The sequence below is a fragment of the Podarcis filfolensis genome (assembly GCF_964270895.1).
Source record: "Podarcis filfolensis genome assembly, chromosome: 14".
NCBI classification, from domain to species: Eukaryota; Metazoa; Chordata; class Lepidosauria; order Squamata; family Lacertidae; genus Podarcis; species Podarcis filfolensis.
In genome coordinates, this window is record NC_139616.1 from 7,395,956 (window position 1) to 7,414,840 (window position 18,885).

At 44.8% G+C, this 18,885-nt stretch overlaps 1 protein-coding gene across 9 annotated transcripts in view; it reads right to left on the minus strand.

The window, feature by feature from the left end:
• CELF6 (CUGBP Elav-like family member 6) overlaps positions 1-18,885 on the minus strand; it is a 181,214-nt gene that overhangs the window by 137,512 nt on the left and 24,817 nt on the right. For 2 of the 9 annotated variants that reach the window (XM_083586711.1, XM_083586710.1), the window contains exon 1: positions 11,960-12,069. The exons of the other annotated variants lie outside the window; for them this stretch is intronic. The gene's annotated coding sequence lies outside the window, so the exon portion shown is untranslated. Of the gene's footprint in view, positions 1-11,959; positions 12,070-18,885 lie in introns of those variants that run through there. 9 annotated transcript variants of the gene reach the window in all.

The following is an 18,885-nucleotide window of genomic DNA, read 5'->3' on the forward strand; positions in this document are numbered from 1 at the left end:
TGTAGAGCATGAAGCAGACTTGTTACCTGTTGCTCCAGAGAGCAGGATTAGAACCAACAGGTGGAAATTGCAGTTAAGTAGATTTTGGTTAAACTATAGGAAAAACTTCTAACAGTAGGAGTTGGAATAGTTGGTACTGAGAAGCAGTGCACAACCTCCCTTCACTGGTTGGCCATCTGTCAGGGATCCTCTCTTGCTCTTCCTGGACCAAATGACCACCAACATCTCTTCCAGTCAGTTCAAGCCAGTTCCTTCTGTCTTAGCTTCAAGATTGCTGTCCATGGTTCTGAACTCTAGGTACAGGACTCTGAACTGGCGTCTTTGATCCAGTCAGGGATGCTGACTTTACCAAATCAAGCTTCAGAATTCCAGTTCTGCTTTTCTCCACCTTGTTTGGGCAGTCACCTCCTCTCAGTGGCCAAGATCACAATGGATGAGGACAACAACCAGCTCAATCCATATCTTCCCCACCAGCACAGAGCTGAGAAGCAGTGGGCACAGACCCAAGACAGTTACATAGCCTCTTCCTCCAGTGGTGAATTATGCGTGGATCCTATTCACCACTTTGGGTTGCAAAAAACAACTCTGAAATCATAGCTCTAGGAGACATGTAAGCTGTCAATGCTATTCAAATGTCTCAATTACTCTGGGCCAAACTAGACAGGATACCATTTCATACAATTCAATAGTGTGGATGGTTAAGGCAGGCATAGGCAAACTCCGGCCCTCCAGATGTTTGGGACTACAATTCCCATCATTCCTAGCAAACAGGACCAGTGGTCAGGGATGACGGGAATTGTAGTGCCAAACATCTGGAGGGCTGGAGTTTACCTATGCCGGGGTTAGGGTTCTTTTGTTTTAAAAAGAACAGAGCAGCAGATATGAACCCCCCATCCACACTGGGACCTTGGTGAAAGCAAAATACTTTCCTTCCAAAGCAAAGATCAGTGGTAAAAGTGACATAATTAATCACTACCATTTTTACCTGTTCATTTCCCCCCTTTATTTTTTAAAACCAGGAACAGAAAGACAGTGAGAGATCTGATATAAAAGAGGGTGGAGCTCCTGTACTTTTAATAGCTGCCCTCATCTACCTGGTGCCCTCCAGATATTCTGGACTACAACTCCCATCATCCCTGACAGGAACTGATGGGGGCTTAATTCAAAAAATCTGGAAGGCACCAACTTCAGGGGAGGTTACCTTAGCACTTTTTGCAGAAGAGGCCATTGTGGCCCCTGCAGCAAGTTGCCCAAAGTTTCCTATTCCAAAATCCTCTCTTTGGGTAGTACTAAGAAAGGCAGGAGGGACATGGGTGGTGCTGTGGGTTAAACCACAGAGCCTAGGACTTGCCGATCAGAAGGTCGGCAGTTCGAATCCCCGCAACAGGGTGAGCTCCCGTTGCTCGGTCCCAACTCCTGCCAACCTAGCAGTTCGAAAGCACATCAAAGTGCAAGTAGATAAATAGGTACCGCTCCGGCGGGAAGGTAAACGGCGTTTCCGTGCACTGCTCTGGTTCGCCAGAAGCGGCTTAGTCATGCTCGCCACATGATCCAGAAGCTGTACGCCGGCTCCCTCAGCCAATAAAGCAAGATGAGTGCCGCAACCCCAGAGTCGGCCACGACTGGGCCTAATGGTCAGGGGTCCCTTTACCTTTACCTTTTTACTAAGAAAGACAGGAGCTCCTCTACTGCCCTCCTTTACATCTGAACACATCAGATACAAGAGAAATAGGGAGCCAAAGTAAAAAATGGGGCTTGTGTTGAAGGATGAGGGATACAGTAAGTCCCCACTCTGAAAAATATCAAAGGTGACAAACTTCAAACAACTTGGAAGTTGCCAATAACAATCATGTAGAGGGGGAAATGGCGGTTGTCACAGATAGAGCAATGCGGCAAGGGGCATTTAAGGTTCTGCTGCTCAGGGCTATTACAAATCCGATCACAGCATGTCATGAATATCAAAGAGCCAGTGCCCCTGTTTGGCTTTCCATGGGAAGAAAGTCCCATTTCCCTTCAGCTCAGATCTGCCACATTGCCATCTGATTTGGGGGCCAGGTTTTCCAGCAGAGGTGGAGTATTCTCGAATTTCTCAGAGAAAGACATGAAGGAGAAAGAAGGCAGAGAGGAGAGGCCAGGGGTGGCAGAGAGAAAGCGCAGCTCAAGCGAGAGGGGCACTAACACAAATATTCCTCCTTTCCCCTTCAGCCAGGGCTCAACTTCAATCAAAAGGATCACGGAGAGCTATTGGCTCAGTAAAATGCATTTGTTGCAAACGGACAAACTTTAAGAAGAGAAAGAAGAAGAAAAACAATGGGGAGAGAAAGCAGATTCAATTATTTTCAAAGCAAAAACTTGAAAGCCCACTCTCCAGGACTGGCCAGTTGCACTGCAAAGCCCCCAATTTCTCCTTCCTGGAGCTCTGGCAGAGAATCAGTACCAAGAGAACAGGCACTCATTAAGTTTTTAAGAGGAAGGGCATTCCTTTTCAACAGCCTGGAGGATGGCATCTCCACTTCTGCAAACCAGCCCCCTCTAGCTCTGGAAATTTGGGTACTTCTATCCTTACCTACGCGGTGGCGCTCTGGGTTAAACCACAGAACCTAAGACTTGCCGATCAGAAGGTCGGCGGCTTGAATCCCCGCGATGGGGTGAGCTCCCATTGCTTTGTCCCTGCTCCTGCCAACCTAGCAGTTCGAAAGCACATCAAAGTGCAAGTAGGTAAATAGGTACTGCTCCGGTGGGAAGGTAAATGGCATTTCCGTGCACTGTTCTGGTTCACCGGAAGTGGCTTAGTCATGCTGGCCACATGACCTGGAAGCTGTACAACGGCTCCCTCGGCCAATAAAGCGAGATGAGCGCCGCAGCCCCAGAGTCGGCCACAACTGGACCTAATGGTCAGGGGTCCCTTTACCTTTACCTTTAGCCTTACCTACCAAGTCTGATGATGCCAACTGGGAAGGGAGAAAAAAGAGAGAAAATGACCCAGCTAAGACAGGACCTTCTGCAAGAGTAAAGCACAGGGCAAGCCCTGCTGTTCAACTGAGTGCCAGAACTGGTGTGACAATGTGCTCAGGGCTTTGGGCAGGACTTAGCAAAGCTCCCTTTGTCTTTACCTGCCCTACACCTGGTGTCATATATGATGCGAGGTGTAGGGTAGATGGGCACACCTTGGCCAAAATTGCATCATGGACCAAACAGGGAGGCCTGGGAGGCTTAATTAAAATGATGTGCTGGAAGTACCTCACCCCTGGGTTAAGGAATAAAGGGCCAGGAATTGTACTATACTCAGAGTTCATTTCCTAAATTCATATTACATATTTATACATATTTCATCCCAGAAGCTTCTATTCTCTCTTTCCCTGTTGTGTCTGCCCCCCCTCGAATTCACATACTTAATATTTGTTGCTCAGGTGCATGCACACACCAGCTGATCAAACACGTCCACTGAAGGTTGCCATGCAATTTTAAAAAGCAAGGGACACATAAAACTAAACTCTAAATTCTAATAATCAATACTGGGCCAAAAGTTAAGGTTACATACAGTTTCAAAATCTGAGGCATTCAAAACAGCTAAGTTCACACAGATGCAGCTAACCTCAAATATCCCTTGGCAGAGCCATTCAGACATTTGCAAATGAATAAAAATAAATCTGGATCTGTGTGTGTGGTAGTTCAAAACTCAAGAAGCTGCTCTCAACCTCCAAGACTCAAAATCTAGTTTTTGCCCTGAAGTTCAAAACTGAAGGTCTTTAGAATTTTATTTGATGGGATGTTGTGATGATAATGTTGTGTCTGGGTTTTTTGTGTTTTTTTTTTAGTTTGCATGCATTTGTGTACTGATTTTAGTCCATGTCAGTCTCTGTTGCAACAGCAACGGAAACTTACACAGTTTCAGCAGGATTTAAGTCCTAACTAAGCCTCCACCTTGTATATTCCCTTTGCAACCCAACCCAACACATGGAATGCATCTCAATTCCCCAAACTCACCCTCTCTGCAAAGATACACCCATACCTGTAGTCATGGAAGATACATACCGGTAATTCCTTTTATGTAAGATAAAACATAATATGTTATACAATCAGTGCTTTTTTTTGGAAGTACTCAGGTGTATGCAGTATGGCACCTTTCCCCCCCAAATTTTTAATGTGTAGCACTTAATGTAACAAGTTCATGGTGACTTCCAGCACCTTTTCTCAAAAAACAAAACAAAAACAAGCGCTGGATACAATATTGCAGGACGAAAACACCTAAAACAGAAGAAAGGTTTTTTAAAAACCCCTGACAAGATAGGTGACTCTTTCAAATCCTCTGAGATATTAATGGAAATAAGTCCCAAATCTCTCTGGCGAGAATTCTGAAGACTCTCAGGTTATCTGTCTTAACTCTTTGGATGCTGACATTTGGGTTGCTTCCACATGAGGGCCCTTTAGGGCTGCTGAGCCGTTGGTTTAACGCACTCAGCTGGAAGACGAAGTAAAAACATGGCACTTACTGCACTGTTCTATTCCCCATAAAAATCTAGCAGTGCCCATCTCCATGTGCAATAACCTGCTGTAGGTTTTCTCAGAAGATGGTCCCTTTCCCATAAAAGCCTTGCTTCTCTCCTTTAATTATTAGGTTCCTGTAATTAGTTGTAACCGGGTCCTTTGCATGAAAGCTACTGCTTCTCCTTGACACTGCCCCTTAATAAGTGCGTCCCTCCTTAACCTTTTAAAGCCCCTTGTACACTTGTAATTAGTTGCTTCCCGGTTGTTTGCATAGCTGTGACATTCCTCTGTTGGTTATTTGAATATGTCAGCTGCTTTTACCTGTGGGGACATAATGGATTTATGTGACCATACAACAGTCATAGGCAAACTCGGCCCTCCAGATGTTTTGGGACTACAACTCCCATCATCCCTAGCTAAAAGGGCCAGTGGTCAGGGATGATGGGAATTGTAGTCTCAAAACATCAGGAGGGCTGAGTTTGCCTATGCCTGCCACACAACATCAAAATCTGCTGCATAATTGAAGCCTGTAGTTAAAGTTCGACTTTCTTTTTGCAGAGGGACAGAAGCAGAGCACTTACAGGGAAGTTGTGGTCACACAAGTGAACAGGAAGCAATTAATTACAAGGCCAGAATCCCTTTTAAAATAAACTAACAGCATTTCTGAAGAGTCTCAGTAGAACTTTGTCAATCCACACCTGGCAATTGGCACTTAAAAATTGCATTTTAAGTTTTTTTAAAAAATTGAAATCATCACAAATCAAATCTAAAAACAACAACAGGAGGAAGACAACACAGAAAGCAATGGGCTGGCAGCAACATGATTGGATTTCTCTGTAAAAACTGAGTGTGCAAATGATAGAGATTTTACAAAAAAGACTGTGAAAGCAAGTTAGGAGTCATTTAAAAAAAAACAACCCAACAAAAACAACAGATCATTTCTCTCTCATTGTGCTCTTGCAACACTGTGGTTTTCAAAAGTTGCATTTCCTATATAGGATATCAAACAGTAAATTTTATATTTTTACATGTTTAGAGTCACGAGTTTCATTATGACTCTATTTACCTTGCAGCACTCCAGCTCAAACGCTGAGAGCTGAAGTAGGTCTCTGCATTCAATTACGGCCCACATTCACAAAGCATTAAAGATGCATTGGCTGCAACTGCGGTGGATGCATGAGATATATGCAGGAGGCAAGGCTACTGGAAAAGTGGCCGGTTTGGTTGGTTTACAACAAAAGCCTGATAAGCAGTCAAAGGATAAATAAATGGTGCCCAGATGTTGGAGGTTTCGTGCTTAGCTTGCGACAGAGCAAAAAGGCTGATAAAGTATGTGCATACGAGCAGATACAGAATACTTCCAGAATACTTGGTTTTCTTAGCAGCTGTTTCTTTAAAAACAACGCATACCACCCAGGCATGCAAACATTTCTCCAAGGAAAGTTTTTACTTTATTATGGATTTGGATGCAAAGCACAGAGAATGTCTGCTGATGGAAGAGTGAATTTGTACCTCACACTAGAAAACTAAATCCAAGATGGCTCTTAGGGAAATTTCCATAGAATGATTTTTACATTGCTACCCCACCTTTCTTCCATGAAGCTCAAGGCAGAATACATGCCCCCCCCTCTGTTTTATTCACACAACAACCCTTAGAGGTTGATAAGGCTGAGAGGCAGCCACTGGCCCAAAGTCATCCACTGAGCTTCATGGCAGAGTGCGGAATTTGAACCCTGCTCTCCCAGGTCCTAGTCAACACTCCAGCCATTATGCCACACTAGTTCTGTGTGGCACCACTCATGTTGGTACTTTGCAAACACTGTGCAAATGGGCACCCTTGTACAATGGAAAGGTTTTTAAGGTTATGCAAAAAGTTATTCATAAAGTTGTGTGTGTTTAACTCTTTTTGAAGATAGTTGTTTTTAAGTGCATAAACTGAACTGGGCATTGCTATGTCCAGTTTGCACAAGAACGTAGAAAGTGGCAGGATTTAAGTTGAACAAGTTAAAGACTAAGGTTCTTGAGAAAAATTTAACACCGATTGAGAAAGAGAGGTTTCAGAAGGAGACGGGTTTAACATTGGTTAAGAAAGTAAAATACCTGGGGGTTAACATGACCGCTAAAAACTTAAATTTATTTAAAGATAACTACAAGAAATGTTGGTCAGAAGTGAAAAAGGATCTTGAAATATGGCCAAACTAGAAGCTTTCCTTGTTTGGTCGAATTGCCGTTATAAAGATGAATGTATTGCCAAGAATGTTATTTTTATTTCAATCATTGCAAATTTTGGACAAAATGGACTGTTTCAAGAAGTGGCAGAGAGATATTTCTAGATTTGTCTGGCCGGGCAAGAAGCCCAGAATAAAATTTAAAATATTAACTGATGCAAAGGATAGAGGTGGATTTGCCCTGCCAGACCTTAAACTTTATTATGAATCAGCAGCATTTTGCTGGTTGAAAGAATGGTTGCTTCTTGAGAACACAGACATTTTGGATTTAGAAGGTTTCAATAATGTTTTTGGGTGGCATGCATATCTGTGGTATGACAAGGTTAAAGCACACAAAGCATTTAAAAACCATATTGTCAGAAGAGCATTGTTTAATGTCTGGACAAGATATAAAGATTTACTTGAAAATGAAACCCCAAGGTGGCTATCACCGATGGAAGCGAAGGCTCAGAAAAAGCTCAATATGGAGGCCAAATGGCCAAAATATTGGGAGATTTTGGAACAGGAGGGTGACAAACTGAAATTGCAGAGTTTTGAGAAACTAAAAGATAAAGTGCGAGATTGGCTTCATTATTATCAAATAAGGGAGGTTTATAACTTGGACCAAAAAATTGGTTTCCAGGTGGAAAAATCAAAATTGGAAACAGAACTGTTAGATTCCAAAACTAAGATATTATCAAGAATGTATAACTTGCTGTTGAAATGGAACACTCAGGATGAAATGGTTAAATCTGCTATGATAAAATGGGCACAAGATGTTGGACATAACATAATGTTTGCTGACTGGGAACAGTTGTGGACCACAGGTATGAAATTTACAGCATGTAATGCCTTAAGAGAGAATATTATGAAAATGATATACAGTTGGTACATGACACCAGTCAAGCTTGCAAAAATATATCATTTGCCCGATAATAAGTGTTGGAAATGTAAAGAAAATGAAGGTACATTCTTTCACCTTTGGTGGACGTGCCCAAGGATTAAGGCTTTCTGGGAGATGATCTATAATGAAATGAAAAAGGTATTTAAGTATACCTTCCTGAAGAAACCAGAGGCCTTTCTCCTGGGCATGGTCGGCCAATTGGTGCCAAAGAAGGACAGAACTTTCTTTATGTATGCAACAACAGCAGCAAGAATTCTCATTGCAAAGTATTGGAAGACACAAGATCTACCCACCTTGGAAGAACGGCAGATGAAAGTGATAGACTATATGGAACTGGCGGAAATGACTGGCAGAATCCGAGACCAGGGAGATGAGTTGGTGGAAGAAGATTGGAAGAAGTTTAAAGACTATTTGCAGAAACATTGTAAAATTAATGAATGTTAAAATGATGCTGGATTGAAATGAAGTGGCTTTAGCAATAAGGTTAAAAAGAATATGTAAAAATGGACTGATAATTAGATGAAAATATAAAGTTATATTATGTTAAGATATAGAATTAAGATAAAAACAAAGAGGGAAAGGATTTGCTGAATTAACTATGTGAACTGGAATACAAAAAAGGGAGGTGTGAGGAGGTCAGGAAACAAGTAATTGAAATATAAGATACGAAAAGATTGATCTGTTTTTATTTGTTTTTTATTTATTCATGTATTTTGTATTTTTCTTTGCATTTTTGTATCTTTTTTCTTTTTCTTTTTCTTTTTCTTTTCTTATTCTGTAACTTTCTTTTGTCTGTAAAATTTCAATAAATATCTTTTTTTTTAAAAAAAGAAAGCTTCTGTGTCCAGCTTTTTGGCTGTTTAGTAGTCAAACTGCTTAGCTGCCTATCCTAGTATGGTCTCCTCTGGTTGCCAGTAGCTCTCAAAGATTTAAGGCTTTCTGATCACCTTCTACCTAAACATTTTTGAATGGACCACCTATATGCAAAGGATGCACTCTGCCGCCAAGCTATGGACCTTATCCAGGTTGGACCAAGTTAGGTGTGTTTCTACCTTTGCTTAGTGGTGTTTCTGCTTAGTGTGAGTCACACTTTCCCCTGCTCACTCTTCGCTTTGCTCACTCCATCATATTTCAACAGATGGTGCAGCAGATCAAGCATCATCGACAGATTCCTTTTGGATCCAATCCCAGGATACCCTGATCCTGCAGGGGCAGGAATCTCCAGTTCAGCCTCACATTTCCTTGTATGCCCCCTGCCAGTTCTCCCTCCCACCTTTTAATTATTGCTTCTGCGCAGCAGAACAGCCATTAATGGAAGAACTCCAAGCAGCGCATGGGGAAAATTTATGGGCCCCCTGATTTACTTAGCCAACCAGCAGCTCTATTGATTTTTATTTAGGAGAATAATTAAATATTTATTTTCACTTTGTTAAGCTCAGGAGGTCGAAGCCCACATAAAGCAGAACAGCGCACAAGCAAGGCAAGATCAATGGCTTGTGGTTTGGGGAATATTTGACCTCGTCCAGACCTCACACAGGTGGCTTGGCCAATCCTCCCCAGAGCAAAGCAGCTGGGATCACCTTCCTGGCTGGTTTTTCCATGGGTGGGTATAAGCAACTGGCCACAGACCACCAGTTGGATCATAGTTGAATGAACTGTGCTTCATTACACTTGGTGAAATCCCACAGCAAGTTACAGGGCAGCCTTCTTTGTGTTGGATATATGGCTGGTCCCAGCATACAAAACCAATGAACTGTGATATAAAATGGGATCTGTTGAAGGAGGCTATGCATCAGATCCTTTAGAACAGCCAGTGGGAAAATATAGCATCCATGAGAAATGGATGCCCAGATTCTATTTAAGTATCTCCAGCAAAGATCCAAGGCACTTTGCTCCGTTATTGAGTAACTTTTACAGTTAGGAAGTTTCTCAGACTATTTAGCCTGGTTCCTGCCTCCCTGCCATTTCTCTACCCATTGGTTCTAGCCCTGCCCTTTGGAGCAAGATAGAGAACATGTTGAATCAAACCATTGGCTTAGCTGGCCAAATGCTGGCTCTCAGAAGATAAGAAGCTGCCTTATACCATCAAGCTCAGTATTGTCTGCAATGGCAGTGGCTCTCCAAGGTTTCAGAAAGGAGACATTACCTGTCCTACCTGCAGATGCCAAGAACTGAACCCAGGACCTTCTGCACTCAAAGCAAATGCTCTACCACTGAGCTGTGGCACTTCCTAGGAATCAGTCATTGCCCAGGAATCTCCATTGCCCAGGAATATTTTTGGGTGGAGACTGAAGCCAGGACTTTCTTCTGCAAGCAGGGCATGCACTCTGCCCTTGAGTTATAACACACACACAAAAGGTGGTTGTGTACCTGCACCAGAGGAATCTGGAAAGCAGCAAAGGGAAACAATTCCCAGCATGGAACCAAGCACAGCTGCAGATGCTCTCTGCTTGGAGCCTTAACCTGGGGCGGTGGGGGGGGGTGGCAACAGAGAGATGTTTCGCTGGTAATTTATGGACAGTTCTTTCATTCCATAAAGCTACCATCTGTCAGTGTGCTGCATCTAGTATGTGTAAAAGCCGTCAGCTTTTTGCCTCCAAGGCCAATGAGCCTCTTGCAAAGAGACCCCCCCCCCCCACACACACACCTGCTCACCCCAGCAGTTGAGTTGGGAAGACCAACATTAGTGAACCCAGAGAATTCTAATAGGGTGGGAATCAGAGAAGGGGCTCAAAAATAGACAGATTGCATGAAACAGCCAACGGAGTTTGGCCCATCCTTCCTCATGCCCAACCTTTATTTCAAGATGCCTACAACTTATAAAACATTAGATATTGGAGAAAGCAACCAACCTCCTTTTCTTTCTACTGCCAGGGTAGAGCAGCCTTTCAGTAGAGCAGGAATGGCAACTTGTGGCCCTCCAGGAGTTGATGGCCTCCAACTCCCATCATCCCCAACCAGCATGGCCAATGGTCAAGCATGATGGGTGTTTGTAGTCCAACGCCATCTGGAGGGTCCCAGGGTCCCAACCATGGCTGTAAAAGCTGGCATGCAGCTGACTGGCCTTCTCAGTTGTACAACCAAAAAAAGTGGTTGCACTGTCACTTCCTCCTCATTAAAAAATGTAGCTGGCACCAGAAAATAAAAGCCACGCCACACACTGTGTAGATCAATGGTGGGGAGCCTCAACACCAGGGGCCATATGCAACCCTCTAGGCTTCATTATCTGGCCCTCTGGACTCTCCTCAGACTATACCCCTCGTCAACCCTGTCTGCACCCTCCTTGAGTGTTTTGGCCTGGTTAGAAGGTGTCCGTAACTCCGATGATGCCTTTTGCTTGCCTGGTTAGGCAGACAGACATGAGTGTCCATGGTGTAGAAAACTAACATTTCCATTTGTTGATCCACCCCCTTTGGTCTCTGGTCCCGCCCACCACTGACCTGTGACAATTGGGCTCACCCATGCCATAGATCAGAGGGCAAGAAATTGCTTAGGTCCAGTTGACTGAGACATTCAGAGCAAGAGACATGCTACTTCTTCACCCAGCCAAATGGCCTTGTGGAGGACTGTCAGGCAAATCACATCAGAAAGCAGCCTGGCAGACTTGGGTCTGCCTACAGCGAGCTCCATTTAAACCATCCCATCCTCCAGCTCAGCTCTCTGCTCTTCAAGCTAACTGCAGCTCTGTTCCTCGGCAGAGGGAGGTTGGCTATTTCCCCCGCCCCACCTTCTCCCCAGCTATGCCTAATCCCTCCCACGCACACGTGTGTGCATGCACACACACACGCACGCAGAACTGGGCTCCCATCCAAATCTCTATTGAAACCAGCAGGAGGCTTCCCTCCCCACCTTGCAACCACTTGAGCGGATTGTAATTCTTGGAGCTGCTGGTGGGGAGTGAATGGATCAGGCAAGAGTGCTGAAGAACAGCTCCCTGTGAGACTCAGCAGGGAAAACCAAGAAGCAAAAGCACAAATTACAGTCCTGTGTGCAGGGAAGAGCACGCTCACAAGTGCAACTGCCCCTTTTTCTCTGCTGCCACCTCCCCCACCTCATTAAAGTCTTCTGAAACGGGCCCTTCTGAAAGGGATCATATGAAGGGAAAATGCCATAGCGGAGGGCAAGCTAATCAAAGATCTGCGTGTCTTTGCCAGAGTCAGTTTCAGTGCAACCAAAACATCAGGAGAGTTAATAAAATGCCTCACTGGAGGAAGAGGACCAGAGATTTCCAAGGCACAAACTTCACTCCTCAACCGCCAAGGGCAGAAAACCTTATTGGAACAGTTCCTTATTGGAACTGCACCTCAGCTTTGGCAAAGCAGATCCAAGTTTCACGCATACAGTCATCTCTCATCCCTACCTTTGCTCCTGCATCTTTGTCAGCCTCAGACCGGCAAGCATTTAGCCTGGATGCCAAGCTGCTCTGCCATCCTCATCAAAACCTCGGCTTTGCACATGCTCACATCACACGCCCACACTTAAAGGGAATGTGCAACAATGTAGCTGAACAACCAATGTGTCGGGTTTGTCAGGTCCTGGGGAAAAAACATGCCAACCAGCAAGGAAACTGAATGCCAACATGGCAGAATTCAGCTTTTTCCAGCTGAGCTCGGGAGGCAATTACAGGATCATAGCATCGGCCACAAACCAAGGAGAAGCCCTGGTTTCAAATCCTCACTCAGAATGTAGTTCTTGGCCCAGTTTCTTTCTCTCAGCCTAACCTACCTCATAGGGTTGCTGTGAAGATAACTTGTGGTGCAGCTGAGGAACAGAAGACCTTCCAACAATTTCAGATCTTCTCCAACCCATAACATTCTCTTGCTGCTGTTGACTATTTCTAGTTCTCATTAAGGAATGGGAATACTATTCTTAGCACTTGGGTGAAGCATTCCTACCCTTCTATTGAAAACGCATTTTTTAAAAAATCATTAGATAATTTTGGAAAACATTTATGTTTACACCACAGAAGGCACATATCTTTTTTAAAATATAAAGCGTTCTTCTTTTCCACTTGGTTTATGCTGGTTTTATTTTTGGAAATCTTCCCATTTATTCCACCACTATCCCACCCCGACCCCATAAAAAGAAAGGTCTGGTTGATGAAGCAAACACCCAAAATCAATTGAAGAAGCCTAAAATGTAAACCATAAGGAAGAAATGTCTAGGAAAAGCCACAAAGCCAGTCCAAGAAGCTACTCCAAAATACACATGCCTTCTCCTGGGCCCCTTGTGCAACTGCAAAGCATCTAGTCACTGAGGCCTGAATGCTCATTTCCATACTTAACTCGTCATTTCATACTTAAATTCTCATACTAAATTGTAATTTCTGGAGTTTGATCACTGGTTCCATTTTGGCTCAATGACATCAGCTCTCTAGGCCTCTTTTTTGAAAGTGTATTCTGCAACATGCCATTGACATGTCATTCCTACTCCACAGTTCCATAATTCCAAGAGGCAACAATATTGCGTTGGTGGTGGGTTTATATTGGACTGCCCATAAATCATTCTGGTTTATTAGTTGTTCTGTGATGCTTCTCCATGTTATTGCATTGTTGCCATCTGGAGAGGCACACTTGCTCTATAGAGCAAGAAAAGCAGGACAAAAAAATAAACTGGAACATCTGTGGCCAAAAAAAAGAGAAGTTACAGGACATCAGCAGGGAGCTATGGAGCATGCCCCAGTTGGGCATGAAGCCGTATGTCTGCTCCATAACTTTTGCAGGCACAGTGGAAGCAGGATCACATTCAAGCGCACCAATACCATCATGGACACAAGTCATCATGAAGGCACAATAACAAGGATGTCCAGAAGAGGCTCACTATTTCTCTCTAAGGAAGCAAAGCCCCACCTCACACGGGTGCTGCATGTGGTCTGGGATGAGGAGAAGTTCCACAGGCACTGCTTCTGTGAGTTCACTTTCCTTTAAAAGATGGAATAATAAAGGAACATAGAAAGCTCCTTATACTGAGCGACACAACTGATTTGTGTGACCACCAGTTTTTAGCAAATAAACTTAACTGACAGTACACCTCTGGCAGAAGCTCTCTTGGGGTTCCAAGCAAAGGTCTATCCTTGCGCTACCTGGGAATGTAAGGGATTGAACCCAAGCCCTTCTCCATGCACGTTTTTAACGTGTGATATTTTACTGTATTTTTGGTTTCTATGGAAGCCGTCCAGAGTGGCTGGGGAGGCCCAGCCAGATGGGCGGGGTATAAATAATAAATTATTATTATTATTATTATGCAAAACAGATGCTCTGTCACTGAGCTACAGAACATCCTCCAGAGTTATGGTGTTTCCCCTTTATTTGTAATATACGGGTAGAGCATATATGGAATCATACGGAAGGTGCTCCAACTAGATAGGAGAACTGCTACCCTACACTGGATTTCTGGCAAGGCTCTGCACCCCAAAGTACTTTTGCTAAACTCACCTCTCTCTCTCTCTCTCTCTCTCTCTCTCTCTCTCTCTCTCTCTCTCACACACACACACACACACACTCTAAAGGGATGTTTCTTAATACAAGCACCTGTCCTCTTCTTTTAGCTGTGGGGGTGACGCAACAGGCTGCTGCACTTCTATAATTTATTATTCATTTGGGGACATTTCTCCACAGTCCAGTGGTAGAGAATTAGCTGCCGCCACAGGCACAGGCTCTAGCCTGGGGCAAGGCGCTGGCTCAGTTTTCTACCAGTAAAACGGGAACAAGAGTGATCCACAACACAGGGCTGGTGTGAAGATTAACAAACCCCGTGCATTAAGCGCTTTGAGAATTTTAAGTCCTACCTAAAGAACAAATGGCAGAAGCTGCCATTAACCATTTAAAGGAGGGCTCTGTGGAAAAATCTGGAGAAGGCGTGAGAGAGCAATGTGTTGATCAATATACACAGGGTTGTGTGGTACTTACTTATTTTAGATGCTGCCTTTTTTTGCACTGTCCTTTAAAGAGATATTTAGGGAGATATAGGGGGTTGGACTAGATGACCCTTGGGTTCCCTTCCAGCTCTACAATTCTATGGTTCTGTTTTCCTATATTTGCATAGCTTTCACCCTCTGTAATACACTCATTCAATAAGCGTCCACTGGGAATAACATCAGCTATGGTGATGGAAGTTCAGCAGGCTGCTGATTATATTATTATTATAATATTCAAGCCTGCTGAACATGCTTGAGTCTCTTACTCCTGCTCCTTTGCTCTCCTATTGTGCTGAATCACTTCCTGGTTGCTGTTCCCTCTGTCTGCATCTTCCCTTTGTGTTGCTGAGTAAATGCCCTCCAGCCCCAAACAGCCCCTAACTCTCTTATTTAGTTCTGCCAACAACGATTTACAGTTTGAATATCTAGGTTCTCAGATGAATAGGGAGCATGACAGGACAAATGCAAAGGTCAGGTTAAGAACTGGAGAGAGGAGAAGACTTTCTTTCCAGCCAGCCCTCCTTGCTCTTGAGGAGACCTTTTCCTACCCTTCCCTTGGAGATACGGTGCAGGGAGGTACCAGCAAATCCTTCAGCTGAAGAAAATCTAGGTAGAACATCAGAGCTTGTTGGACTTCCCTTTGCCTTGCCTCCTGTGGACTTACCCTACGCAAGAGAGGTTGCAGGCATCTCAGCCATGACCCAAGAGATGTAAGACTGCAACCACACCATACATTTAAAGCACCCAAGCGCATGTTGAGATTCCTGCATTGCAGGGGGCTCAACAAGATGACCCTGGAGTCCCTTCCAACTCCACATTTCTATGATTCTATGGCTCCCCCCAAATAATCCTTGGAACTGTAGTTTAGGGGTGCTGGGAATTGTATCTCTGTGATGGGTAATCTACAGTTTCCAGGATTCTCAAGGGGCGGTGTGTGTTTTAAATGTGCTTTAAATGTATGGGTTGCACCAAGCTGTAATTGTGCAAAGGTCATCTGAGATGTTCTTGAAGACGAAGGAAAAAACCAGTTATCTCATCTGTCCACACAAGTGTTTAAGAGGAATGTTCAGCAGTGGGTGACAATCCAAGGCTCCAGCAACCTGTCTCAGCTCCTCGCGAGGAGGCCAAAACATCATAGCATTGTGCATTAATGCACATCCAGTGTGCTGAGTGCAATGCGTGGACATGGGCAAACAATGCCTTCTGAGTCATCCTACACCATGGTAGCATTTTATTCACCCTTACTCGGGGTTTGTGTAACTCACTGGACACCATACTCTGGGCCTTAGGCTTGCATTAGCAAGAAACCAGAGAGTCACATGAGTCTGTGTGGCATGGCGCATGCCTGGCTGCCTGGTGCTGATGGTTTCCTTCGCTCAGCCTGTGTGTTTCCACGGCAACAGAAGCAGCACAGGCTCACTCCCTGCATCAGGAATGCCTGTAATTAGATCCACGGCCACAGCTGTCAATCCTCGTTTAACAGCCTCCCATTTAACTCCTCGCTCCAGTAATTAGGGTTTACTAAACAGAATGTCAGGCAATTAGAACAGCAGGTCAATCGCTTTCCATGTAACCTCTTTTAAGGCAGGGTGTAAGCTTCCTCCAGCAAGCTCCAACCAGGGGCAGGGGCACCCTAAGGTGCCTGGTGGGAGCAACGGACCGAGAGGAGTAGAAGGGCTCTTGAGCTCCTCTGAGGCTGAGCCCGTTGCTGCTTGCATTTGAGACATGGCATTTGCTCCTTGAGTTTGCAGTCATGAGTGACACAGTAATTATTCTCGATACAAAAGATAAAGTGACCTAAAAACTGCCAATGCTCAGAGCCAATTTGAACATGGGGCTGGGGCAAGAAATGTCATCTAGCAGGGGTGGGGAACATGTGACCCTCCAGAAGATTGCTGGCCTTCAATTCCCATCAGTCCCAACCAGCATGACCAATGGTCAGAGACAATGGGAGGGCCACAGACTCCATAGTATTGACACAGCACTACCCCTACTAGCACCTAGATGATTGGCTGGGCTGAAGTGGGCACTCACACTCAGCAGCAGTGGTGGCGAGTGTCCACTGCCCATGGTAGGGCAGAAAATTGGGAGGCCAACAGTAGGTGGAGCTAAAGGCAATGACAGGCAGAGCCAGAGCCTATGGAAAGTGGAGCTGCTCCCTGATTGATTGTAAGACAGCAAGCAGGTGGGAGGACTGGCTGAGTGCAGGTTAAGGTTGGTGGACCAGTGTCCCATTTACCCTAATGGAACTGCCTCTACTGGTTGGCATGAAATTGAATGGGGCATAAAACTGAGCTCAGTAGCTCAGTATCTGTTGACTTTATGCTGCACTGGGATAGAGCAAAAAAAGAAACAAACCCAGCAGTCAATGTCTTTGAACTTTTTTCAAAGTCCTGCAGGTTGCTTGGGTACCCATTACAAAATGAATTTCCATCCATTAGCTTTAAGGCTGTGTTTCTCTTCCCGGTTTCCAATTTGATGCCATTTGTTCTAGATAAAAATCAGCAGAGGACGGCTTCACTTCAGAGGCTGTCCTAATCAAGCACGATAAGCACGACAGATTCTGCAAATGCTATCAGCACCATAAATAATTAAGGGAAAGGATCCAAAAGGTGTGCATGGCAAGAGGTCAAATTCAGAACTGGATCAGTGCTGGCGTGTGGGGCTCTCAGCAGATGCCCAGGTGTTCTAGTCCTTGATGCCAGCCCTGCCTGCTGCAATCTTGCACAAGGCACATAGCTTGGCAACACTGCAGAACTTAGCATGGAGGGTTGTGTGGGCAAGACATTCTTCACCCTGGGCACAACAAAAAACTTTCCTGACCTATTGCAAAGTACCAAGAGATCTACAGGCCATCCTGATTTAACCTCTTCCATCCTGAACACCATAGTGATGCAGGTGGCTTGCTGATCAAAAGGTCAGCGGTTCGAGGCCCCACGACTGGGTGAGCTCCCATTGTTTGGTCCTAGCTCCTGCCAACCTAGCAGTTTGAAAGCATGCCAGTGCAAGTAGATAAATAGGTACAGTTCTGACAGGAAGGTAAATGGCGTTTCTGTGCGCTGCTCTGGCTTTGCTAGAAGCGGCTTAGTCATGCTGGCCACATGACCTGGAAAAAACTGTCTGCGGAAGCGGACAAACGCCAGCTCCCTTGGCCTGTAAAGCAAGATGAGCACCACAACCCCAGAGTCGTTCGCGACTGGACTTAAACGTCAGGGGTCCCTTTACCTTTATCCCCAACACCATAAAGATCTATGAAATATATCTCTTCTTGTTTTATTTATTGGCAAGTTTGTTATCATATCTGCATGCCAAGGTTTATGACCACAGGTTCAAACTCCAACATCCCCACTTACGGTAGTTAAGTTCCAGAGCTGGCTATGACCTCAGGCTGATATTTTGAAGGAAATTGCTACCAGTCTGAGGTGTTAATATGGGCCTATCAGTGTCGAGAACCACTGCCGTGGTTAAATAAGTAGATCCTTAATCACCAAGAAGTTGACAGTCCCCCATAAAAATGTATAGGAGTCACTGCCAGGTTTTTCTCTCTGGTGCATTGTGGGACATCTTCTGGGAATCCGTGTGTGCCTGGAAACCTCCTTGACGGCAAAGCACCATCATATAAAACAGCCAGATTAAAAGGATATCTGAACAATAAACCGAGCTAAATGGATGACATCATTTGAGCGGCACAGAATGATTTACCAGTTTGGTTACGAAAGGAGTGAAATGTATTCCCACTGAGTACTATTATTTGCACACAGCAATGGTTCCCTCGCCCTTCCATACTATCCTGGGGACCCAAACTTGACCCACCAGTACAGATGCCCCCTTTGGGGCCCAAGGCCTTGACACCCACTTTGACCATAGCTTTACCACTGAGCAATGTCTGCCCTGCAAGCAGGAGGTCCCAGATTCAATCCCCGCTGGCATATCCAGGAAGGGATGGAAGAGATTCCTGCCTGAAACCCGGGAGAGCTACTGCTGGTCAGTGTAGACCAGGCATAGGCAAACTTGGCCCTCCAGCTGTTTTGGGACTACAACTCCCATCATCCCTAGCTAACAGGACCAGTGGTTAGGGATGCTGGGAACTGTAGTCTCAAAACATCTGGAGGGCAGAGTTTGCCTATGCCTGGTGTAGACAATAGGGAGCTAGAAGGACCAGTATTCTGACCCTGTATAAAGCAGCTTACTGTGTTCCTGTCCCTCCCGCTTGCCTGTTCCCCTTGCCATTCTAAGCAGTAGTAGGGCTGGGTTACAACTAATCCAGAATGCGGCAGCTAGACTGGTGACTGGGGGCGGCCGCCGAGACCATATAACACCGGTCTTGAAAGACCTACATTGGCTCCCAGTACGTTTCCAAGCACAATTCA